Below are 26,053 nucleotides of genomic sequence, written 5' to 3'. Positions count from 1 at the left end.
AGAAAGAGGCACGATGACAACTGCTTCCCTCTTTGGAGAGGACGAAAACAAAAGGAAATGGAACAGACACAAAACAATGAGAGCCAGTGGATGCCGGACAAAAGGAATGCAAATACAAGCACTCAAATAACTCAGTTGTTGGTAAAGTTACTAGCACAGGAATGAGAGAGTCAAACCTAGTGACGAACAGAAATACATGTTATTGACAGAGACGAGGAAAATGGCTACTCTCCTCTTTGTTTCTCAGCACCCACAGAGAAATCCACAATACTTTGGACAATTTGTCACTAGGTCTGTCTTCGCACTTTAGCCCGAAATACTCCAGAAAGTCACACTAAGATATTCAACATTCAACTATTTTGAAAGAGTGCACTCTGCTGGAAGAGACTAAATGCTATAAATACTGAAAGCAATCACTGCAAAACTTAATTAAAAAAAACAATGCCATGGCATTCTTTTTAGAGCTATTCATTATTGGACTTGGTAAACTGTGCCTGAACTGAATACATACAGCCGAGATTTCCAACCTTTTATTTTCTAAGGACCAACATTTTATCTATTCACTATAAAGCATCTTTCCTGATAGCATTTCTTATTATGGTACCGCTTAGGCATGACGGACAGATCTTTGGTAATAAATTAAGCTTCTAATTCCGTAGGTTAAATCATTATCTGCAGTGTGATCCACTTCTAGCCCCAGTTAATGTTGTGCTCCTTATTAGGAAAGTCAGAGTTGTGAGCAGTGTTCTCCGGATACTTATTACCTCTGGCTTAATATCTCTCCCACTCCATCACTCTTTCCCAATCCCACCCCATCCTTCGCTCTTAACCCCACAGTCTTTCTATGTCTCTGTCTCCATCCCTATCTCTCTCTGTCTAAGTACCCCTCTTTTGGTTTCATTGCAACCACATCACTCTCCCTAATCCTTCCTTTTAGGATTCTCTATTTGTCTCTGTCCTAGTCTTTATCTCTCTGTCTCTCAGTCTTAGTCCCAACCCCATCCGTCCATTTCTCTCTTTGAGTCTATATGTCTGTCTCCCCACCTCTCTCCATCTCCACCTCTCCCCACATCCCTCTCTCTTTCCTAGCAAACCAAAATTGGTTCTGTGTGTGAAAGTTCCAAGAACATTTGTTCGGTCAGGGCAAATGTTATCAGAACACAACAACTGTCCAGTCGTGCTGATGATTATAACGTGTTTGTATAAAACATTTGCCTGATGTTGCAACAACGTTCCTAGAACGTTTCATTAAGTTGTGGGAACATTGTGTGGACGTCACAAAATATATATTCCCAAAACACAAAATCTGTCCAGTTGTGTGGATGATTCTATGTTTCTTTTGGGGTTAAAAAAAACATTCACCTGATGTTACAAGAACGTTCCCAGAACACATTTAGTCTGTTCTTGAAAGGTTCAGTATGTACAGTGTGGGTACATTACAAGAGATAGGTTCCCAAAACACAAAATCTGCTCAGTTGTGATTAGATTCATACAATGTTTAAGTTAGGGTGTACAGGACATTCTTATAACGTTGTTACAATGTTGACAGAACACCTGGTCTAAGTTCTTTAAAGGTTCCCAGAAATGTTTATTAAGTTATGGGAGTTGTCTGGGATGTTGCAATAATATTATTTTGCTATTGACATAGGTTGCACAGAACATTCCCACGATGTTGCACAATGTCCCACAGTTTCCAAATAAGTCCGTTTTTATGACGTTCACAGCACATTTGGTTTAGGTTTAACATAATATTCCACTTAAGTTCATGCAATACATATTTTACCTTGTCGTGGAGGTCCTCAGAACATTTGAATATGTTATATTGAAGTTTTACCTAATATTACCACAGCATGCAATTTGTAGCTCCTTAAATCAGATAGGAATACATGTCCATTATGTTTCTCCCCAGATTTAATTGCAATTCACATTTGAAGGTGATATAGAGACATATGGCATTTTAATTTCATTCATAGGACACTTGAAGGGCATTTAATCATACAAACACAACAATTTTATAAACTTCAAATGTTGACAATCTGCACATTATTTAATTCAAAGGACATTTGAACAGCATTTATCATACAAACACAACCATATGTTTTACACTTCAGATGTTGCTAATCTGCACATGAGGGGTTTGAACCGGCAATTTTTGGTTCCCAAGGCATCTTATTTTTTCAGTATACAGTGCATTCAGAAAGTATTTTTTTGTTTGTTTATTTTCTATTTAACCTTTTATTTAACAAATTCTTATTTACAATGACGGCCTACCCCAACCAAACCCAGACAACGCTGGGTCAATTGTGCATCGCTCTATGGGACTCCCAATCACGGTCAGATGTAATGCAGCCTGGATTCGAACCAGGGACTGCAGTGATGCCTCTTGCACTGAGATGCAGTGCCTTAGACCACTGCGACACTCGGGAACCCAAGTATTCAGACCCCTTGACTTTTTCCACATTTTGTTACATTACTGTCTTATTCTAAAATGTATTACATTTTTTCCCTCATCAGTCTACACACAATACCCCATAATGACAAAGTGAAAATACAGGTTTTTAGATTTTTTTAAACATAAAAAACAGAAATATCTTATTTACATATATATTCATATCCTTTGCTATGAGACTCGACATTGAGCTCAGGTGCACCCTGTTTCACCCTTAAGATGTTCCTACAATTTGATTGAAGTCCACCAGTGGTAAATTCAAATTATTATTCTATATTTTTTTCACCTTTATTTAACTACGTAGGCAGTTGAGAACAAGTTTTCATTTACAACTGCGACCTGGCCAAGATGAAGCAAAGCAGGGCGACAAAAACAACAACACAGAGTTGTGTCGATGTTAGCACCAGCATCGAATAGTCCCCGCGATATGCAACTTTTCAGGGAAGTCAGGAACCAATACACGCAGTCAGTTAGGAAAGCAAAGGCTATCTTTTTCAAACAGAAATTTGCATCCTGTAGCTCTAACTCCAAAACGTTTTGGGACACTGTAAAGTCTATGGAGAATAAGAGCTCCTCCTCACAGCTGATAAATCCACAATAATCAAGAATTTCAATAAGCATTTCTCTACGGCTTGCCATGCTTTCCTCCTGGCTACCCCAACAGCTCCACAACGCCTGCAGCTACTTGCCCGAGCCTCCCCAGCTTCTCCTTCACCCAAATCCAGATAGCAGATGTTCTGAAAGAGCTGCAAAACCTGGACCCGTACAAATCAGCTGGGCTAGACAATCTGGACCCTCTAAAATTATCCGCCGCCATTGTTGCAACCCCTACTACCACTCTGTTCAACCTCTTTTTCGTATCGTCCGAGATTCCCAAAGATTGGAAAACTGCCGCAGTCATCCCCCTCTTCAAAGGGGGTGACACTCTAGACCAAAACTGTTACAAACCTACAGTTAAAGTCGGAAGTTTACATACACCTTAGCCAAATACATTTAAACTCAGTTTTTTACAATTCCTGACAATTAATCCTAATAAAAATTCAGTTAGGATCACCACTTTATTTTAAGAATGTGAAATGTCAGAATAAAAGTAGAGAGAATGATTTATTTCAGCTTTTATTTCTTTCATCACATTCTCATTGGGTCAGAAGTTTACATACACTCAATTAGTATTAGGTAGCATTGCCTTTAAATTGTTTTACTTGGGTCAAACATTTCGGGTAGCCTTCCACATGCTTCCCACAATACGTTGGATGATTTTTGGCCCAACTGTATCTCTCAGATACAGGACAGACACCTCAGAACAAACTTTCTTTAGATTTTTTGAGACTATCTGTTTATCCATGTATGAAGCTGTTATTCATTGTGCTTCTATGGGCTAATAGCAGTAATGCCAAATTCAATATTTAATCAAATATTTTTTTTCATATTTTTGGTGGATACCTAAAATTCCAATAGCTAAATGATCCTTGAAATGAACATCTTGCAACAATTCCATATGTTAGCTTAGTAGGCCTAAAGATTTATGAAAAATGTAAATTTAGTCTTGATTTATATTTTATCTTTACAGTAATGTTAATTGAATCTCTTAACATTTGTGTTGGAAATAGAAGGGTTAATACTGAAGGTAAAAAAATATCCAATCAGGATTTTCTTCGGTGGCCTCTGGGTAGAAAAATGTAGCTCAGCCACCAATTAGCTAGGCCTTTAGAAGCTGGACAGAAGGCTTCTGCCATTCAACTGTATTAGAGCTGAATTTTGGAGTGACAGTGGAATTAACCAATCACATTTTGACTTGCAATGGGTGGGATCGTTTAAAAAAAAGTGACCTGTCTAGGCCTGTAGTTTCCCCACGCTAACACTAGTAACATTAGCTAGCTTGTGTTGTATTAGTGTGACAATTGAGCCCCACAGTGAACGTGTCATAATACCCATAAAACCGAGCAGTCGAACATGGAAATGGTTCCAATCGTTTTTCCACCATTCATTTCATCCATTGTGGATTTTAGAAACACTTCAAATTAGGGATGTGTTTCGTGTAGGCTTACCCTGGCTTGACGTTTTGATCTTGTGTAAATCTCTCCCGGACAAGGTCTTTTATCAATATATTCGGCTCTATTTACTCTCAGATTCGAAAATGCTAATAGCATCAAAGTAGACATCATGCAAGACTACAAATCAGTTGAAGCTCCTGCACATCATCTCTAGCTGGCACCTTTGCTGTCAGCTCGCTAGCTACTGGCTACATTGATCCAAAATGAAATATATATTTTACATTTTAATTTACTGTTCCTTATTTTATTTAACTAATATTGTCTGTCTTAATTATGCATTTGGTCTTGTGTCTTGTAGAGTACACTATCCTAGTAGCAGTCAGATATTTATAATCTGCCATGAAAATTATGCTAGTTTTCTGCAAAGAAGCTATATAGCTATCTAGCTACCTACAGTTGAAGTCGGAAGTTTACAAACACCTTAGCTAAATACATTTAAACTCAGTTTTTCACAATTCCTGACATTTAATCCTAGTAAAAATTCACTGTCTTAGGTCAGTTAGGATCACCAATTTATTTTAAGAATGTAATAAGTCAGAATAATAGTAGAGAGGATGATTTATTTCAGCTTTTATTTCTTTCGTCACATTCTGTGGGGTCAGAAGTTAACAGACACTCAATTAGTATTTGGTAGTATTTCCTTTAAATTGTTTAACTTGGGTCAAACTTTTTGGGGAGCCTTCCACAAGCTTCCCACAATAAGTTGGGTGAATTGTGGCCCATTCCTCCTGACAGAGCTGGTGTAACTGAGTCAGGTTTGTAGGCCTCCTTGCTCGCACACGCTTTTTAAGTTCTGCCCACTAATTTTCTATGGGATTGAGGTCAGGGCTTTGTGATGGCCACTCCAACACTTTGACTTTGTTGTCCTTAAGCCATTTTGCCACAACTTTGGAAGTATGCTTGGGGTCATTGTCCATTTGGAAGACCCATTTGCGACCAAGCTTTAACTTCCTGACTGATGTCTTCAGATGTTGATTAAATATATCTACCTAATTTTCCTTCCTCATGATGCCATCTATTTTGTGAAGTGCACCAGTCCCTCCTGCAGCAAAGCACCCCCACAACATGATGCTGCCACCCCCGTGCTTCACGTTTGGCATGATGTTTTTTGGCTTGCAAGCCTCCCCCTTTTTCCTCCAGCATCTTCACAAGGTACTTTGCTGTTGTTCTGGGATTGATTTGCACTTTTCGCACCAAAGTACGTTCATCTCTAGGAGACAGAACGCGTCTCCTTCCTGAGCGGTATGACGGCTGCGTGGTCCCATGGTGTTTATACTTGTGTACTATTGTTTGTATAGATGAACGTGGTACCTTCAGGCGTTTGGAAATTGCTCCCAAGGATGAACCAGACTTGGTCTACAATATTTTTTTTCTGAGGTCTTGGCTGATTTCTTTTGATTTTCCCATGATGTCAAGCAAAGAGGCACTGAGTTTGAAGGTAGGCCTTGAAATACATCCACAGGTACACCTCCAATTGAATCAAATGTCAATTTGCCTATCAGAAGCTTCTAAAGCCAAGACATACTTTTCTGGAATTTTCCAAGCTGTTTAAAGACAGTCAACTTAGTATATGTAAACTTCTGACCCACTGGAATTGAGATACAGTGAATATAAGTGAAATAATCTGTCTGTAAACAATTGTTGGAAAAAATTACTTGTGTCATGCACAAAGTAGATGTCCTAACCGACTTGCCAAAACTATAGTTTGTTAACAAGAAATTTGTGTAGTGGTTGAAAAACAAGTTTTAATGACTCCAACCTAAGTGTACGTAAACTTCTGACTTCAACTGTACCTTGATGATATTTGCAACATATCCTTATTTTACCAGATCCTCTTCATCCAGTGGAAGTCTATTTAATCCCTTATTATTTCTGCCAACTATATGAAAAAGGTTAAATCCATTTCAATTCATGGTATCAGAACGCACTATTGTATTAAACCAATTCAGAACTAACTTGTTGACGTGTTGTGTTGCAGATTCAAAGCCAGATTAACCCATTGCAGAATGTATCCATAATCATGAATGATAGCATATTTATTTGACAAAAATGCACCTAGGCAACCATCAATCATGTCAAACACCTGAACTCCAACAATTACATTGTTTTAAAGAATTCAAAATAGTAAACAATCTGAATTTAAGTAAACTTTTAATTATTTATTCATCAATGTCAAACTTGGAACATCGAAGAGCACCATATAAAGTATTATTACTATCCATCAGTGCAAAGATTCTTCTGCTTTTCCATTTTAGGAATTTGACCAGCATAAATAACATGTAAAACAGCATATTGTGATTTTGGTGGGTGAGTTATAAATGGAAACACTGGATGCGTGAGCTACGTTTTATATAAAATACTAGGTCAACTCCAGCAGAATGATAAACACACTTAACAGCCTGAAAACAAGGAAGCCATGTCTAAAAGCAGAAATCTCAACACCCTTCTGGTCAATTCAACAGGTCCATGTTGCTGCTGTCAATTATGAGCAGCACATTTACCACTGCATTCAGTCTGAAGCCCAGAATAAGGAGGACAGCATTACACAGGTGAAAAAAGGTAGCAAAAACAGTACACCACAACACTTTTAAACATGTTACTGAGTCTAGATGTTATCAAATCAAGAGAAGAACAAGTGAAGGAAGCAGCATAGGGGAATGTGTTAAGGTAGGATGGGTTTATAGAGGTAAGATGGAGTGTCCGAATTTGAGGAACCATGGGGCATAAAAGGCATAGTGTGGAGTAAGGGGTAGCTAGAGAGATGGTTGGCCATGGAATAAATATAAAATGGGGAGCTGGTGTGCTTCTGCAGCCCTTTTCGGTCGTTGTCACAAATACCCGGCCCATGTCCAGTCATACTCGGCGTGTCCCTCAACATCATTCCGTCTCAGTTATAGCGTTCAAATCGTGGCCATCGTGTGTCTGTTAATCACAATATTAGAAACGATGAGTGATCACAGCATTTACACAAATTGAGCCATAGACAATACAACTTAAGCATTGAGAACAGGATTTTGTTGACAAAATTGTGTTTTTCACTGTGTCTACTGTGTTGATGGAAGAATCTTACCCCAGCTGTAGGTCCATTTGAGTGTATGTGGTCCCGTAGGCCTGCATTGGGACCATTGGAGACTTGGGATGCTTGATATCAAAGTGCTGCTTGAATGTCTTCAGGTCTGTGTCAATAAACATCAAGTACAAAGTAGAGTAAATTACTCTGTGGCTTAGATTGAAAGTTGACACAAATGATAAACTAAGCAATACGATGAAACAAACTACTAAGCATATGAAAGACTGTACCATACAGGCCAGGACAATAGCCTTCACATGTAGTGGAACCTAGACACATACAGTACCAACACTTCTCACCCAACAGACAGAGTAGATGTGGACCAATGCTGCCTTGGCTACAGTCTTCTGGTTAGTAGCTGCACCATTCTTTTTAGCAGCCGCCGCCATGGCATCAGTAAACAAGTTCAAACTTCAACTTGATAGTGGAGCATCAATAACCCCGCCCCCAATTGTACTCATAGTACAGAATAATGACTTAAACGGGTGGACAGCTCCAGATCTGAATGGCAGGACTGTGTATAAGCTTTTGTTCCAGCCCATGATTCAGTATGTTGATTATTTAAGCCAGGTGTTAGAGCTGGGCTGGGACAAAACCCTTCACACACACTTCTACTCTTCAGGACTTCCTGCAATGACTAAAACAGACCAAAGCAGGAGAATAGTGTTCCAGGTTGAAACAGCTTACATAGTTGAGAGGTGATAAGACTCAAGCACACCCATTAGTTCTGGAATAGAGAAGGTTTAAATAAAGTTTGCAATTAGGCACAATTAACATGACAGTAATTCTACCTCAAAACAAATGTGTGAATACCAATTAATTTAAAGCCCACCATAGCAGGTAGGCCTGCTATACATAACCTTGCCTACTAGCTATACTAATGATCTGCTGTCCAGAGGGTAACAGCACACATATCAATGTTCTCCCGAAGTAAGCACACTGTTGATGGAAAAAAGGATGCTAATCAGTCCATCTCTGAAACCTCTCAAAAGGCCAGACTAAAATACAGCTAGCTAGGGTAGTTACAAGTCAAGTTGTACTTGAAGTAGGCTACCCACCCCTCACACAGACAAACATGATCAAGAACACCTAGCCTTAGCTTCACCATCTAAGTTAGCAAGCAAGCTAAACTGTTGGTTTATAAAATCCAAAGAAAACTAAACTTGTTTTAATGAATATGTCATGCATTTAAGTGGATAAACAAATGTAGCCATCTTGCCAGGCTAATGTTGCTAACTAGCTAACCGTGAGCTAGCTAGCTAGATAACAGGCATTTTCAATTCAAAACTTGCCCAAGACAGTTCACAGAATTGTCAAATTAAACAACTTTATCCTATTTATTAATTACTAAATTTAGCTAATATTAAGTAGTTTATCCAGAGATTCTTACCTTTGCCTCGATTCAGCAGTCTTGTCCAGATGTCACAGTTGTCGTCTGGAATGGAGGACCAAAACGCAGCAGGAATGTGGATGCTCATCTTGTAGTTTATTATAAACCAAGAAAATAACAAAATGAAGTACAAACGATCAACAAAACAGTCTTGTCATGCATAGACAAACAAAACAAGAGACAATCTCCCACAAACACTAACCCAAACAATTACCCATATATAGGACTCTCAATCAGAGACAACGAAAAATCACCTGCCTCCAATTGAGAGTCCAACCCCCCATTAACCTACACATAGAAACACACCAACCCCGAAAGAACATAGAAGTACAAATCATAGAACATAAACCAAAACCCGGAAATAATAAATCAAACGCCCTACTAAATAAACCACCACCCCGAACCACATAAAACAAATACCCTCTGCCACGTCCTGACCAAACTACAATAACAAATAACCTTTATACTGGTCAGGACGTGACACCAGATCATCATTGTCATGGTCATTGACATGAAGCTTGAGACAGGCATTTGTAGTTCTGTATGATAGCCACATTAGCAGCAGCAAATACAGGTTAATATATTGATAAAAGTCACTGTGTCCAAGAGAGATTTACACAGCTATAAAAACATCACGCTACGGTAAGACTACACGAAACACAGCCCTTATTTGAAGCGTTTCTAAAATCAACAATGGATAAAATGAATGGTGGAAAAATGATTGGGACCATTTCTGTGTTTGACTGCTAGGTTTTATGGGTAATATTACTCATACTGTGGTAAACTATGTTAGCTAGCTTGTGTTGTAGTAGTATAATATATCCACACTGTTTGTTGGGTTCCCTCCCTCCACCTACATCTCAACTCTCCCTCTCTACCCAGCTCTCTCTCATCGCTCTCTCTCCACCTTTCCACTTCCTTCCCTCTCTATCCCTCTTTCTCTCTCTACCTCTCCACTGTCCCTCTCTCTCCATCTCTTCCTCCCTTTCTCAGAGAGAATCATTTCACCAGAAGCCATAAATCCCAGAGAGAGCAGAGTGATGGTGGAAGCAGCATCTCAAAACTTACATTTGCAGTAATTCTGTTATCGGGTGAGGCAGGCCGCGCTCGGCCATGGCTCCAGATTTAGCCCGTCTCTCCCAGTCCCCCTCCATCTCTCTCTGTCCGCAACCTCAGAGAGGCTTTTCTCTGCCATGCTGCCTTCTTCACTGTCCCCCCTCTCCCTCTCCAACCCTCCATCTGTCTCTGTCCGCAACCTCAGAGAGGCCTTTCTCTGCCAGGCTGCCTTCTTCCCTGTCCCCCCTCTCCCTCTCCAACCCTCCATCTCTCTCTGTCCGCAACCTCAGAGAGGCCTTTCTCTGCAAGGCTGCCTTCTTCACTGTCCCCCCTCTCCCTCTCCAACCCTCCATCTCTCTCTGTCCGCAGCCTCAGAGAGGCCTTTCTCTGCCAGGCTGCCTTCTTCACTGTCCCCCCTCTCCCTCTCCAACCCTCCATCTCTCTCTGTCCGCAACCTCAGAGAGGCCTTTCTCTGCAAGGCTGCCTTCTTCACTGTCCCCCCTCTCCCTCTCCAACCCTCCATCTCTCTCTGTCCGCAGCCTCAGAGAGGCCTTTCTCTGCCAGGCTGCCTTCTTCACTGTCCCCCCTCTCCCTCTCCAACCCTCCATCTCTCTCTGTCCGCAGCCTCAGAGAGGCCTTTCTCTGCCAGGCTGCCTTCTTCACTGTCCCCCTTCTCCCTCTCCAACCATCCATCTCTCTCTGTCCGCAGCCTCAGAGAGGCCTTTCTCTGCCAGGCTGCCTTCTTCACTGTCCCCCCTCTCCCTCTCCAACCCTCCATCTCTGGTTGTTTTTGTTTGTGTCTGTCTGTGGTTCTCTGAGTCTGAGGATAAACCCTCCAGTGCAGTAATCCTCAGAAGTGACAGTAATATGGCAGCTGTGTGTGTGTGTGTGTGTGTGTGTGTGTGTGTGTGTGTGTGTGTGTGTGTGTGTGTGTGTGTGTGTGTGTGTGTGTGTGTGTGTGTGTGTGTGTGTGTGTGTGTGTGTGTGTGTGTGCATGCGTGCATGCATGAAAGGCCTCAGATGGAATAGTAGGCAGTGGTGTGACGTGACTGCCATTAGCCTTAGGGAGCCTCAGCAGTGCTGTTACTGGCTGCTCTATAGGAGTACATGCTCCAACTGTATAATATAGTACAGAGATAAAGGGGACTTTTGCTGAGGGGAAAGAACTGGTCCAATTGGATTGAGAATTAATGAAGGTGTGCTTGAGGTATCTAAGTGTGCAAGCTGTACTTTATTCTCATGAGGAAAGGACCCACACTGAATAGGACACAATCAGCTGTGGCCTTGCCCCTAAAGAGAAATGTATTGGAAGGCTGTCTTACAATGTCTGTCTGACAACACAGGCAGGATGCATGAAATCAAAGGACTAATGACTGATACAGTCTACATAACATCACACACAGAAAGATTGGGTGGCAATGTCCTTCCTGCCTCCAATGCCAAAATCTCACAGCCAAGCAGCACCACAATAGCATGGCAGAGTGTGCCAGCTCTAATTCTGTTATCACCCACCAGTGTGACATGAGGCTGTGTGTGTGTGTGTGTGTGTGTGTGTGTGTGTGTGTGTGTGTGTGTGTGTGTGTGTGTGTGTGTGTGTGTGTGTGTGTGTGTGTGTGTGTGCGTGTGAGCGTGCAAGGCTGTTTGCCTCCAGATTGTCTCTCCTCCGCCTTCATTAAGTTACGCAGAAAAACACAAAGGTATGACCTTCACATCCTCTCCATCACAGACACAGTAAGAGTGAGAGAGACAGAGAGGGGGAGAGGGAAAGAGATAAACTGTGCTCGGTTGATGTACGACGGGCGTAAATCACATTACCTAGTGCATTAATATTCTAGGGCATTAATATTCACATCGCTTACAGTAATGAGCAGAACATAAATACACATTATGCCCCACGTATATATTAACAACAAATATATCATTATAATACAACAGCCTCAGCTGTAAAATAAACAAATGAATAATGTATGGTCTGTATACGTTATGTCAGATGAAAATCACATCCAATTCATCAATGCAGATTTCAAATTGGATTCATATTGGAAATGCAGTGTGGTGTAGGTTTGGTGGAGACCCCCCTTTGGTCCAGAGATAAGGGAGCACTGAGCGCCCTCTCCCTAGGAAAGCCTCGGTGAGCCTGGGCAGGCAGGGGCTCTACCCTCCCTGGGCCTGGTGGGGGGTGGGGGGTGGGGGGGGAGCTTGCCTGGGCAATGTGCTGGAAAACCATCCCACTGTAGAGAGTAGATTATTGAAATCTTCTCAGGCGGGGTGGGTTGCTTAAACTTGGAAAGGGAGTAGGGGAGTGGTAGTGGGCTGGGGGGGGGGGGGGCACAGCCAAGCATGAGAGGAGACACTGATGACACCTCCATGACTGAGTAATTCAGCAATATCTCGTCCTGACACCACTTCAACTATATTTTCTCCGTCTCAGACACACCAATATGAGTATGCACTCATACACACACACACACACGTACCAACGCTATGAGCACACACACACTCTTGTGCATAGGCTCTCGTACGCATGCTCTTTTAAACACACACACACGTGCACACACACAGACACAGACACACACACACACACACACACAGACACACACACACACACACACACACACACACACACACACACACACACACACACACACACACACACACACACACACATGCATACACACAGGAGAGTTTTTACCCCCAAGCCATAAGACTCCTGAACAGGTAACCAAATGGTTACCCGGACTACTTGCATTATGTGCCCTTATATGCAGTGTCACTTTAACCTCTTATGGCTAGGGGGCAGTATTTTCACGGCTGGATAAAAAACGTACCCGATTTAATCTGATTATTAGTCCTGCCCAGAAACTAGAATATGCATATAATTATTAGCTTTGGAGAGAAAACACTCCACAGTTTCTGAAACTGTTTGAATGGTGTCTGTGAGTATAACAGAACTCCTATGGCAGGCAAAAACCTGAGATGCTTCTGTTCAGGAAGTACCCTGTCAGACCTTTTATTTTCTTTCTTTGACATCTCTTCCAAAAACTAAGGATCTCTGCTGTTACGTGACACTTCCCACGTCTCCAATGGAGTCTCAGAGCCCGGGAAAAACAGGAATGACGTAATTCAAAGCCCTGGCTGAAACAAAGGAGAGCAAAAGCTAAGTGGTCACTCAGTGGACTAAGCCTTACGCTCACGACCTGCCCCGCCCCCGGCTTTCGGTTTTTCCCTCAGTATACAGACAGGCAGATTCCCGGTCGCAATATTATCGCTTTTCTACGAGATAAATTGCATAAAAATTGGTTTTAAACAGCGGTTGACATGCTTCGAAGTACGGTAATGGAATATTTAGAAATTTTTTGTCACATTCTGCGTCATGCTCGTGGCCGAGATTTAGCGTTGGGATAGTGTCTAGAACGCACGAACAAAACGTCTTGATGGAACATAACGATGGATTATTTGGGACCAAACCTACATTTGTTATTGAAGTAGAAGTCCTGGTACTGCATTCTGACGAAGAACAAGCAAGGTAAGAACATTTTTCTTATAGAAAATGTGATTTTGGTGAAGGCTAAACTGGTTGGGTGTCTAAATAGCTAGCCCGTGATGGCTGGGCTATGTACTTAGATTATTGCAAAATGTGCTTCATCCGAAAAGCTATTTTAAAATCGGACATATCGAGTGCATAGAGGAGTTCTGTATCTATAATTCTTAAAATAATTGTTATGCTTTTTGTGAACGTTTATCGTGAGTAATTTAGTAAAATCACCGGAAGTGTTCGGTGGGAATGCTAGTTCTGAACGTCACATGCTAATGTAAAAAGCTGGTTTTTGATATAAATATGAACTTGATTGAACAGACATGCATGTATTGTATAACATAGTGTCCTAGGTGTGTCATCTGATGAAGATCATAAAAGGTTAGTGCTGCATTTAGCTGTGGTTTGGGTTTATGTGACATGATATGCTAGCTTGAAAAATGGGTGTCTGATTATTTCTGGCTGGGTACTCTGCTGACATAATCTAATGTTTTGCTTTCGCTGTAAAGCCTTTTTGAAATCGGACAGTGTGGTTAGATAAAGGAGAGTCTTGTCTTTAAATAGCTGTAAAATAGTCATATGTTTGAAAAGTGGACGTTTTCGGATTTTAGAGGAGTTTGTATTTCGCGTCCCGCCCATCATTGGATATTGGAGCAGACGTTCCGCTAGCGGAACGTGTAGATTTAACTATACATTCATGTACATACTACCTCAATTGGCCCGACCAACCAGTGCTCCCGCACATTGGCTAACCGGGCTATCTGCATTGTGTCCCACCACCCGCCAACCCCTCTTTTACGCTACTGCTACTCTCTGTTCATCATATATGCATAGTCAGTTTAACCATACCTACATGTACATACTACCTCATTTAGCCTGACTAACCGGTGTCTGTATATAGCCTTGCTACTCTTATTTTCAAATGTCTTTTTACTGTTTTATTTCTTTACTTACCTACACACACACACACACGCACGCACGCACGCACGCACGCACGCACGCACACACACACACACACACACACACACACACACACACAGACATACCTTTTTTTTGGTTAGAGCCTGTAAGTAAGCATTTCACTGTAAGGTCTACACCTGTTGTATTCGGCGCACGTGACAAATAAACTTTGATTTGATGAGGGTGTGCAAGCTGTGACGGTGAACATCAATAAGGAGAGCAGCTGTGGAATTATTGTGGCACATCTGGGAGAAAGGAGACAGACCTGAGAAAGTGTGACAGGGGAAAGAGAGAAAGAAAGAGAGAGAGAGGGGGAGAGAGAAGGGGGAGAGACAGAGAGAGACAGGGAGAGTGAGTGAGTGAGTGAGTGAGTGAGTGAGTGAGTGAGTGAGTGAGTGAGTGAGTGAGTGAGTGAGTGAGTGAGTGAGCGAGCGAGAGAGAGAGAGAGAGAGAGGGAGAGAGCTCTTCAAATAGCATATGTAATAGCATTGAGGATCTTTAAGGAGTAGAGTTGATAAATCTTCTGTACCAGCTAGGGCAGCTTTCCTTTCTTTCCCTTCTCTCAATCTTCAATGCCACACACCCTTTCCATGTGTGTGTGCAAAGACTCTGGGTGGATGTGTTCAAAGACATAGCTGCTTGCATGTCTGTTATGGGGACTTGTGGATCCCACCACCACAGCTAAGTAAAGTACTTACAGTGGCTTGGGAAAGTATTCACCCCCCTTGGCATTTTTCCTATTTTGTTGCCTTAAAACCTGGAATTAAAATTGATTTTTGGGGGGGTTAGTATCATTTGATTTACACAACATGCCTACCACATTGAAGATGTCCGGAGTCTGCAGAGACGGCCCACAGTCCGGAACCTGCAGAGACGGCCCATAGTCCGGAGCCTGCAGAGACGGCCCACAGTCCGGAACCTGCAGAGACGGCCCACAGTCCGGAGCCTGCAGAGACGGCCCACAGTCCGGAACCTGCAGAGACGGCCTACAGTCCGGAGCCTGCAGAGAAGGCCTACAGTCCGGAACCGGCGCAGCCAGAGTCGCCCTACAGTCCGGAACCGCCACAGCCAGAGTCGCCCTTCAGTCCGGAGATCCCAGAGTCGCCCTCCAGTCCGAGGTCTCCAGCGATGCGCATCAGCCCGAGGTCTCCTGCGACGCGCCTTAGCCCTGAGCCTTCAGCGGGGGTGGACAGGTTAGGTTGGGGACTAAGGCCGGAGCCTGTGCCACCTCCATAGTAGGAGGATTGGGGAGGTGGGGTGTAGCACAAGAATCGGTGACGGTGGTCACCCTCCCTTCCCTCCCTTTAGTTTGGGATTATTTTGTTTTGGTGTTTATTTTGGTCTTTTTTGTTTGAGGTGCATCCGGGGTCTGCACCTTTGGGGGGGGGGGGGGGTACTGTCACGTCCTGACCAGTAAAAGGGGTTGTTTGTTATTATAGTTTGGTCAGGGCGTGGCAGGGGGTGTTTGTTTAGTGTGTTTCTGTTTTTTTTGGGCAATGTTCTATGTTAGTCTATTTCTATGTCTGTGTCTATTTATTCTATTTCTATGCTTAGTTTATTGGGTTGACCTTCAATTAGAGGCAGCTGTTCCTCGTTGCCTCTAATTGAAGGTCCTATTTAATAGGGGTGTTTGTTCATTGGGATTTGTGGGTAGTTGTTTCTCCGTATAGTCATTTGTCCTTACGGGACTGTTTTTCGTCGTTGTTTTGTTCAAGTGTTTTGTTTCGTTTCTTTAATAAATAAGAACATGAGCATACACATTCCCGCTACATTTTGGTCTAATCCATACAACAAACGTGACAACCAGATCTTATTTAGGGGCTTCATAGCAAAAGGGGTGAATACATATGCACGCACCACTTTTCCGTTATTTATTTTTTGAATTTTTTTAAACAAGTAATTTTTTCATTTCACTTCACCAATTTCGACTATTTTGTTTATTTCCATTACATGAAATCCAAATAAAAATAAATGTAAATTACAGGTTGTAATGAAACAAAATAGGAAAAACGCCAAGGGGGTGAGTACTTTTGCAAGGCACTGTAAGTAAAAATACTTGAAAGTACTATTAAGTCTTTTACTTTTACTTCACAACATTCCTAAAGAAAATGATGTACTTTTTACTCAATGCATTTTCCCTGACACCCAAAGTACTGGTTACATTTTTAATGCTTAGCAGGACAAGAAAATGGTCACACACTTATCAAGAGAACATCCCTGGTCATCCCTACTGCCTCTGATCTGGCATACTCACTAAACACATGCTTTGTTTGTAAATTATGTCTGAGTGTTGGAGCGTGCCCCTGGCTATCCGTAAATTTAAAAAAATAATAATAATGATTCCGTCTAGTTCGCTTAATATAAGGAATTTCAAATGATTTATATTTGTACTTTTACTTTTGATACTAAAGTATATTTAAAACCAAATACTTTCAAACTTTTACTCAAGCAGTATTTTAGTGGGTGACTTTCACATTTTCTATTAAGGTATCTTTACTTTTACTCAAGTATAACAATTGTGTACTTTTTCCACCACTGTTATCACCCAACACAAAACAACACAGCCCGGCCCAGTATTCAGTTAAACAATGTCTCTGTGCTTAGCCGTCTCTGAACATTACTCGAAGAGGTTGACTGCTTACTTCCCCCTAAACCACTATGAGGGAGCATGGCCATGGAGATGTGATTTCCTCTTTGCTCTGAGTGGATATGGAGGAGTGGCAGCAGCAAGTCAAGGTGAATGGCTTATCATCTTGACTGCAGAAGAAGAGAGCTGAGGACACAGGGATTGGATAGGAGACCTCCTCATCTGACTGAATCCTCAGGGCAAAGGATTGAAGTTGCAATCGAAAGAATATATACTACCATATTTGAAAAAATATTCAATTACGAGCAAATGAATCAAGTCCTGTCCTGGCAGGCAGAATTAAGGCCAAGTAGACAGATTATTAAGATATAGTATAGGGGAATGGACGTTGGATAATCATACGACAGTTCTTACTTAATTGGTTGAGTTAATTGTCTGTCATTACATAGCCTTGCTGGGGGCAGTGGGGGGAGTGTGTGTGTGTGTGTGCGTGCGTGCGTGCATGCATGCGTGTGCAAGTGTGTGGGTATCTGTGTGTGTTGAAGGAGTTAGGGGCTACAAGCCTCTGAAAATAACTTAAGAAGTCACTAAGATTCATACCTCGCTCTGAACTGAAGATGGTATTCAGTGCTTGATATCTATCTCTCTCTTTCTTTTCCTCAGCAGATATATTGCACCATCAATCCCCTACATCAGGAAGCCATTAGGAAGAATGAATACATTCATCTGGAATAAATGGCCACCTGCTTGAAACATTATCACAGATTAGGGCTCTGGCTGCCTGAGAATGATGAGTTAGCCCAGGCTGCTGCACTGTGTGGGGGGGGGTGAACCCACATTAACCTCTGACTAGAAGCACCAGAGGAGAGCGAGCCCGCCTGGCTCAGTCAGGGGCAGGAGCGAAGACACTGTGTTATGGGGGGATGATTTAAATAGATCTGTGTGTCTGTCTGTCTGTGTGTGTGTGTGTGTGTGTGTGTGCGTGCGAGCGTGCGTGCGTGCGTGTGTGAGAGGGTGTGTGAGTGTGCTGGCCCATGTTGACTCCAATGCCTCCCACAGTTGTCAAGTTGGCTGGATGTCCTTTGGGTGGTGGACCATTCTTGATACACACGGGTAACTGTTGAGTGTGAAAAACCCATCATCGTTGCAGGTTTTGACACACTCAAACCGGTGCGCCTGGCACGTACTACCATACCCCATTCAAAGAGACTTAAATCTTTTGTCTTGCCCATTCCCCCATTCATTCCGTGTCTCAAAATCCTTCTTTAACCTGTCTCTCCCCTTCATCTACACTGATTGAAGTGGATTTAACAAGTGACATCAATAAGGTGTCATAGCTTTCACCTGGATTCACCTGGCCAGTCTATGTCATCGAAAGAGCAGGTGTTTCTAATGTTTTGTACGCTCAGTGTATATGTATATGATGATGTGTATAGACATTATGGACACTATATGAATAAATGCGTTGTGTACAGCAGTAGTTATATAGGATGAGCCTTGACTAGAATACAGTATATACATATGAAGTGGGTAAGACAGTATGTAAACATTATTAAAGTGACCAGTATTCAATGACTATGTAAATACGGCAGCAGTCTCTAAGGTACAGGGTATGTTATGGAATGGAAACCGGCTAGTAACAGTGACTAAGTTCAGGGCAGGGTACTGGGCAGAGGCCAGCTAGTGAGGACAATTTAACAGTATGATGGCCTGGAGATTGAAAAACAGCTTATATCGGTCTCAGCTTTGATGCACCTGTACTTTCTCCACCTTCTAATTGGTAACGGGGTGAAGAGGCCATGGCTTGCATGGCTGAGGTACTTGATGATCTTCTTGGCCTTCCTGTGACACAGGGTGCTGTAGATGTCCTGGAGGACAGGCAGTGTGCCCCCGGTGATGCGTTGGGCTAACCCCACCACCCTCTGGAGAGCCCTGTGGTTGCGAACAGTGCAATTGCCGTACCAGGCAGTGATACAGCCCAACAAGATACTCTCAAGCCAAATTTCTTTAGCCTCCTGAGGTTGAAAAGGCGGTGTTGTGCACGCCGAGGAACTTGAAGCTTTTCACATTCTCCACTGCGGCCCCGTCAATGTGGATGGGGGCATGCTCTCTCTGCTGCCTCCTGAAGTCCACGGTCATCTCCTTCGTTTTGTTGACCTTGAGGGAGAGGTTATTTTTTGTTTTAGAAAGCTAGGTGGAGGTGTACATGAGGGAATATCACCTTGTGTCCTCTGGGGCAGAGCCTCAGTCTGTGACAACATAATGCGCCTGGTCTCACTCACTGGGACCTCAGTACTGGTATTGACTTGCAATCACTCTGCTAACATGGACCCATTGATTTATACCTCCACACCACTCCAGCCATCCCCCCATTCTTTCCTCCCTCCATCCCTTGTGTCAGTATGGACGTTCTTGCCCATCTGAAGGGAAGACGTGTGTAGACTCCTAATGCACCTCACGCAAGCACGCACACAGAGCAGCCAGACCGCTCAAGTCTGATTTCGAAATTGGATGTCTATCCATCTCCTGAGGAAGTTTGGAAATGCCTTCATAACTGGCCACCAGGGGCCACAGTGAGCACTACTGCCATTAAGTAGTAATCTGATGACTCCGGATCCAAAAGTCACGTGGTTCAATCCCAGTGGTAGACACTCGTTTTTTTTTACCCTATCCCAAAACTTAACCCTTAACTTAACCATTCAGAATGAATGCCTAAACTTCACTCCTTTTCTTGTGGCGCAGTGGTCTAAGACACTGCATCTCAGTGCAAGAGGCGTCACTACAGTACCTGGTTCGTATCCAGGCTGTATCACATCCGGCCGTGACTGGGAGTCCCATAGGGCAGCTCACAATTGGCCCAGCGTTGTCCAGGTTTGGCCGGGGTAGGCCGTCATTGTAAATAAGAGTTTGTTCTTAACTGACTTGCCTAGTTAAATAAAATAAATAAATAAAATTCTTTGTGCTCTGTCTATGAGTTGTGACTATCACCACTGTATCAAAAGGAGCCCAGTGTCACAAACCACTGAGATTACATTAGTGACTGGAGGGGGGCTATCAAGGGAGAGCTATTGTGTACAGTAAACACACACACACACACACACACACACACACACACACACACACACACACACTGAGCCATGATGGTGACACTAACAGTGAGACATCTCTAGGAGCGGAGTGGGAACACCTCAATCCAGATACCCATCTTTCCCCTGTGTTCTGCTCTGTGGAATAAAACAAGTGGCTGTGACAGTGGAGGCCGACAGGATCTATAAGTCTCTTCACCTCTGGACCTGCTCTTATCTCCTCGTCAATACATGCCTTGAGTTACATTCCCCAAACATTCCCCAACTCCCTCAGGTAGCAGCAATAGCAAGGATAGCGGCAGGTATAGTGGTTAGAGTGTTGGGCCAGTAACCAAAAGGTTGCTGGACCAAATCCCCAAGCTGACAAGATAAAAATCTGTTGTTCTACCCCTGAACAAGGCAGTTAAACTCACTGTTCCCTGGTAGGCTGTCATTGTAAATAAGAATTTGTTCTTAACTGACTTGACTAGTTACATAAAAGTTACACCCCCCAGAAAACCTCCCCTTGCCTAGAGCTAGAGGACACTGAGAGAGGGTTGGGGAACTAGTGAGAGAAAGACAAAGAATGGCGAGAGATTAGGCAACAACAAATTCAATCCCTAAACAGAGATAACACAGTGGCAGAGTGACTGACCCAAACATAAGGAACGCTTTGACTATGTACAGACTCAGTGAGCATAACCTTGCTATTGAGAAAGGCCGCCGTAGGCAGACCTGGCTTTCAAGAGAAGTCAGGCTATGTGCACACTGCCCACAAAATGAGGTGGAAACTGAGCTGCACTTCCTAACCGCCTGCCAAATGTATGACCATATTAGAGACATATTTCCCACAGATTCACAAAGAATTTGAAAACAAACCTAATTTTGATAAACTCCCATATCTACTGGGTGAAATACCACAGTGTGCCATCACAGCAGCAAGATTTGTGATCTGAAAAGGGCAACCAGTGAAGAACAAACACCATTGTAAATACAACCCATATTTATGTTTATTTATTTTCCCTTTTGTACTTTAACTATTTGCACATCATTTTAAATGTATTTATTATTTTGGAACATCTGTGAGTGTAATGTTTACTGTTAATTGTTATTGTTTATTTCACTTTTGTTTAATATCTACTTCACTTGCTTTGGCAATGTTAACATATGTTTCCCATGCCAATAAAGCCCTTAAATTGACATTGAATTGAGAGGGACCATAAGAAAGAAAGATAGAGCAGTACAAGTGTGAACTCCACATCCAGGGCTGTATCAGATCCTGTCTGTTAGCCCTAGGATGTTTTGAGACAGGGTAAATGGATTGTTATGTGGATGTGGACAACGTAACTGTAAACTAAGTTAGATCCTGCCTGCTGAGCTAAAGGACTGAATAATGCGACACGAGTCTCAGCCTTGGTACACACACACTGTTAGAGACATTTTGTATGTAAAAGAAAATGTGTATTGAAGTTATTTTGGTTAATTTATTGTGCATATAGACATTGTAGTGAAACTTATTTATATGGAATATCCCTTTATTTTCTATAATGACACCTCGTGGCCAATTGTTAGTTCACATTAGAATTTGTGATTGGGTTCAATCTAGTATGGCGTCAGTGGAACCTACTTGAACAGGTGATAGGATCCTGCTGTAGTAAGACACCTCACGTTTTCAACCATATCCTATTGTTTATACCATTTGGATTGAGACCTTTCTTTCACCCTTTTTACCTTCATCATTGTTTTCCCCTTTTTGAGTTAGTTTTAGCATTAGTACCAATTGGAATCTGTCTATACTTACCTGGAAAACATGCTTGTTTTATCATTCACCTTCATAGGAACTGTGTGACATACCTGGACATTCTGTGAGTAAATCAATGTGATTTTTGTTATACCAAGAAACACAATCTCAAGCCGTTTCTTGGAAGCGTGTTGGAACCGTCGATGTAAAGTTGTCTGAAAGGAAGTGGCTAATTAGACTGTATGCCACTACACACACACACACACACACACACACACACACACACACACACACACACACACACACACACACACACACAGTGTGTTAGTCCCTGACTGCTGAGCTAGAGGATTGAATAATGAGACATGATTCTCCACCACCCTGGCCTTGTTGGTTCTCTTCTCTCCTCTCTCCCTTTGTGTATGGTGGAGGAGTTAGCACACAGGGACCCAGCTGAATCCACACAGACAGACACATGGTATAGCCTGCAGTTATTTGTTTTTCTATCCGGACCATATGTGTTCCCCATGTTGGTACTTATACAGCATGTTGTCTAAAATGCACGTCCACCTCACAGTACCCCATCTGGATAATGATTCAACACTTGGTCTGATATCAAGTGTGTGAGTGGTAGAGTTCCTGCTTTCCCCTTTTATCTGTTGGTCCTGAAGAGGGTCACTAATATTATATAGTACAGTGAGGAGGACACACTAAGGAAGAGGGGCTCAGTGAGAGCAGTGTGTCATAGAGATGTCTTACACGTGACATATTCTGGACCAAAACGTTCTGTTACGGATGACTGACTGCATTACTCATATTATCAGGTGTGGACATACACAATCCAAACACAGTGGTTGTACAACAATGAGATATTTCCCTAATAGGATGGCTTGGCAATCCCCTGGACACAACATCCCATTTGGCACATAATCAATGACAATCCTGCAAACCCCTGGATACATTCCTTTGATTTGCATGTGTTGATTTACATGCAGATTGTATGATAAATAGCCATGTGCTACACACACCTCCCCGCACACATACAACCATATCCCCCCAACCCAGTAATTAGTGAAGTTGTCTACACAGCAGCTCAGCCAGTAGTTTTATAGCTAGGATGGGAATAGCTGGATGGCCATGCTCTGAGGACCACTGCTTATTTTCTGTTAATAGATTCATCCCCAGTCATCAGCCTATCAGGCCTGCACATTTATACTGACTAGATGATGGGGAGACTTACAGCATGCATGCAGTCTCTTAAAGATCTCTTTTTTCTTTTTCCACTGCTAATTCATCCTCCTCTCATGGCTTGGGTGATGACTGTGATTTGTCATTGCTGTGCACTAAACATGTTGGAGGACATACATATGTGGAGTCTGGGAAAATAGAGAAACCACATTTGACTCTGTTCCATTATTCAATTCCAGCCAATGCAATGATCCTGTTTTCCTATAGCTCCTCCCACCAGCCTCCTCTGGTGTGTGAATGTGTGTGTGTGTGTGTGTGTGTGTGTGTGTGTGTGTGTGTGTGTGTGTGTGTGTGTGTGCTGCTGAAACATCGGCCAAACAAAGCAGGGCTGTTAATCCCTAACAGATTGATTGTCACTCTGCCACACAAAGAGACACCATGGAAGAAATGCTCTATAGCATACTGTAGCAGGGTATTCACATCTTACCTTACCAGGTTCTACTGGAAATTGACTAATTTGTACCCACTTAAATCAGTCGCTGATTAGAGGGGAAGAATGAAAAAAAAGCAGTGGAACTGGGTTTGAGGTCCAGATTTAAATTTGAGGGCTCTATAGGAAACCCATTATTGAGCGAGATTGATAGAAAGAGAGAGAGAGAGAGAGAGAGAGAGAGAGAAAGAAAGAGAGTGAAGCCCCTCGTGAATAATATTACTGATGCTGCTGTGTTAAATGAAATATAATCTAAGTTTATTGGTCGTGCAAACACAGATTTGCAGATTCAGCGAAATGCTTGTGTTTCTAGCTCAAACAGTGCAATAATATTACCTATCAATTTTTTTTACAAAACAACATGCACAATATGTAGGTTCATATGTATGTGTATACAATACCTAGATGTATATATACAGTGCCTCTGGAAAGTATTCAGACTCCTTTACTTTTTACATATTTTTTTTACGTTGCAGCCTTATTCTAAAATGTATTGAATAAAAAAAATCCTCAGCAATCTACACACAATATCCCATAATGACAAAACGAAAACAGGTTTTTAGACATTTTAGCAAATTTATAAAAAATAGAAAACAGATATTCCTTATTTACATAATTATTCAGACCCTTTACTATGAGACTCGAAACTGAGCTCAGGTGCATCCTGTTCCATTGATCATCCTTGAGATTTTTCTACAACTTTGATGGAATCTACTTGTGGTAAATTCAATGGATTGGACATGATTTGGAAAGGCACACAACTGTCTATATAAGGTCCCACAGTTGACAGTGCACGTCAGAGCAAAAACCAAGCCAGGAGGTCGAAGGAATTGTCAGTAGAGGTCCGAGACAGGATTGTGTCGAGGCACAGATCTGGGGAAGGGTACCAAAACATTTCTGCAGCATTGAAAGTCCACAAGAACACAGTGGCATCCATCATTCTTAAATGGAAGATGTTTGGAACCACCCGGCCAAACTGAGCAAACATGGAAGAAGGGCCTTGGTCAGGGTGGTGACAAAGAACCCGATGGTCACTCTGACAGAGCTCAAGAGTTCCTCTGTGGAGATGGGAGAACCTTCCAGAAGGACAATCATCTCTGCAGCACACCACCAATCAGGCCTTTATGGTAGAGTGGCCAGACGGAAGCCCTTCCTCAGTAAAAGGCGCATAACAGACTGCTTGGAGTTTGCCAAAAGGCACCTAAAGACTCTCAGACCATGAGAAACAAGATTCTCGGGTCTGATGAAAGCAAGATTGAACTCTTTGGCCTGAATGCCAAGCATCACGTTTGGAGGAAACATGGCACCATCCCTATGGTGAAGCATGGTGGTGGCAGTATCATGCTATGGGGATGTTTTTCAGCGTCAGGGATTGGGAGACTAGTCAGGATCGAGACAAAGATGAATGGAGCAAAGTACAGAGAGATCCTTGACGAAAACCAGCTCCAGAGTGCTCAGAACCTCAGACTGGGTTGAAGGTTCGCCTTCCAACAGGACAACGACCCTAAGCACACAGGAGTGGCTTCGAGACAAGTCTCTGAATGTCCTTGAGTGGCCCAGCTAGAGCCTGGACTTGAACCAGATCGAACATCTCTGGTGAGACCTGAAAATAGCTGTGCAACGACGCTCCCCATCCAACCTGACAGAGCTTGAGAGGATTTGCAGAGAATAATGGGAGAAACTCCCCAAATACAGGTGTGCCAAGCTTGTAGTGCCATGCCCAAGAATCGAGGCTGTAATCGCTGCCAAAGGTGATTTTCCTGTTTCCTGTTTCCGGTCACAACTTGCAGACTTGTTTACGCTGCTGTGCGTTTTTGTTGCCGATCTTACTTTGCTACCTGACGGTTTTTATTTTTTCATTACCGTATATTTTTACTTTTTACCCTCACTCAACTTTTTTCATTCAACTTTCTTACCCCGGAGGTTTTATCTGGACATGGTTCGTCAGGACTTCAAACAGCCGAAGCTAAGTAACATTAACATGATGCCTTCTAATTGCAGTCGTTGTACTTATAATATACAGGAGAACGATCGCCTTACGGCAAGGATAGTTGTGCTTCAAGCCTAGCTTCAGACGCAATCGTTAGGCAAGGGTAATTTCAGTGTAGGAAAGGATGAAACAGCGTCTGTGCCACCAGCAAGTACAGATAGTAACGTTAGTATAAACCCCCTCGCACGGTCCCCGCAGCCGGACAACTTTCTCATGGCTTCTGGAGGGAAACGCTGTAGGAATGCTCAACCGGTGTCGCTTATTCAGCCGACAGAAACTTTCAACCGGTTCTCCCCATTAAGCGAGTCGGAGTCAGAGGCCGAGACTTCTCTGGTCTCTACTCCTCCCGCTGTGGGGTCTGAGACGCCGACGGCTCCCACCATTAGCTCTGACAAATTGAAAACCCTAGTCATTGGCGACTCCATTACCCGCAGTATTAGACTTAAAACGAATCATCCAGAGATCATACACTGTTTAC

The 26,053-nt window shown here is 42.7% G+C and overlaps 1 protein-coding gene and 1 long non-coding RNA gene across 2 annotated transcripts in view; both read right to left on the bottom strand.

The window, feature by feature from the left end:
* Positions 1–26,053, bottom strand: part of LOC115154325 (transmembrane protein 211-like) — a 149,390-nt gene that overhangs the window by 59,599 nt on the left and 63,738 nt on the right. The window lies entirely within an intron of this gene.
* On the bottom strand, positions 6,649–8,123 carry LOC115154327 (uncharacterized). The gene is made up of 2 exons (XR_003867870.1): positions 7,574–8,123; positions 6,649–7,425 (listed from the first exon to the last, which is right to left on the bottom strand). It is a non-coding gene; the product is annotated as an uncharacterized LOC115154327 (long non-coding RNA).

This window comes from Salmo trutta, chromosome 19 (genome assembly GCF_901001165.1).
Source record: "Salmo trutta chromosome 19, fSalTru1.1, whole genome shotgun sequence".
Taxonomy (NCBI): Eukaryota; Metazoa; Chordata; class Actinopteri; order Salmoniformes; family Salmonidae; genus Salmo; species Salmo trutta.
Note: the sequence above shows the minus strand (reverse complement) of the source record. Positions and strands in the feature narration are given on the sequence as shown.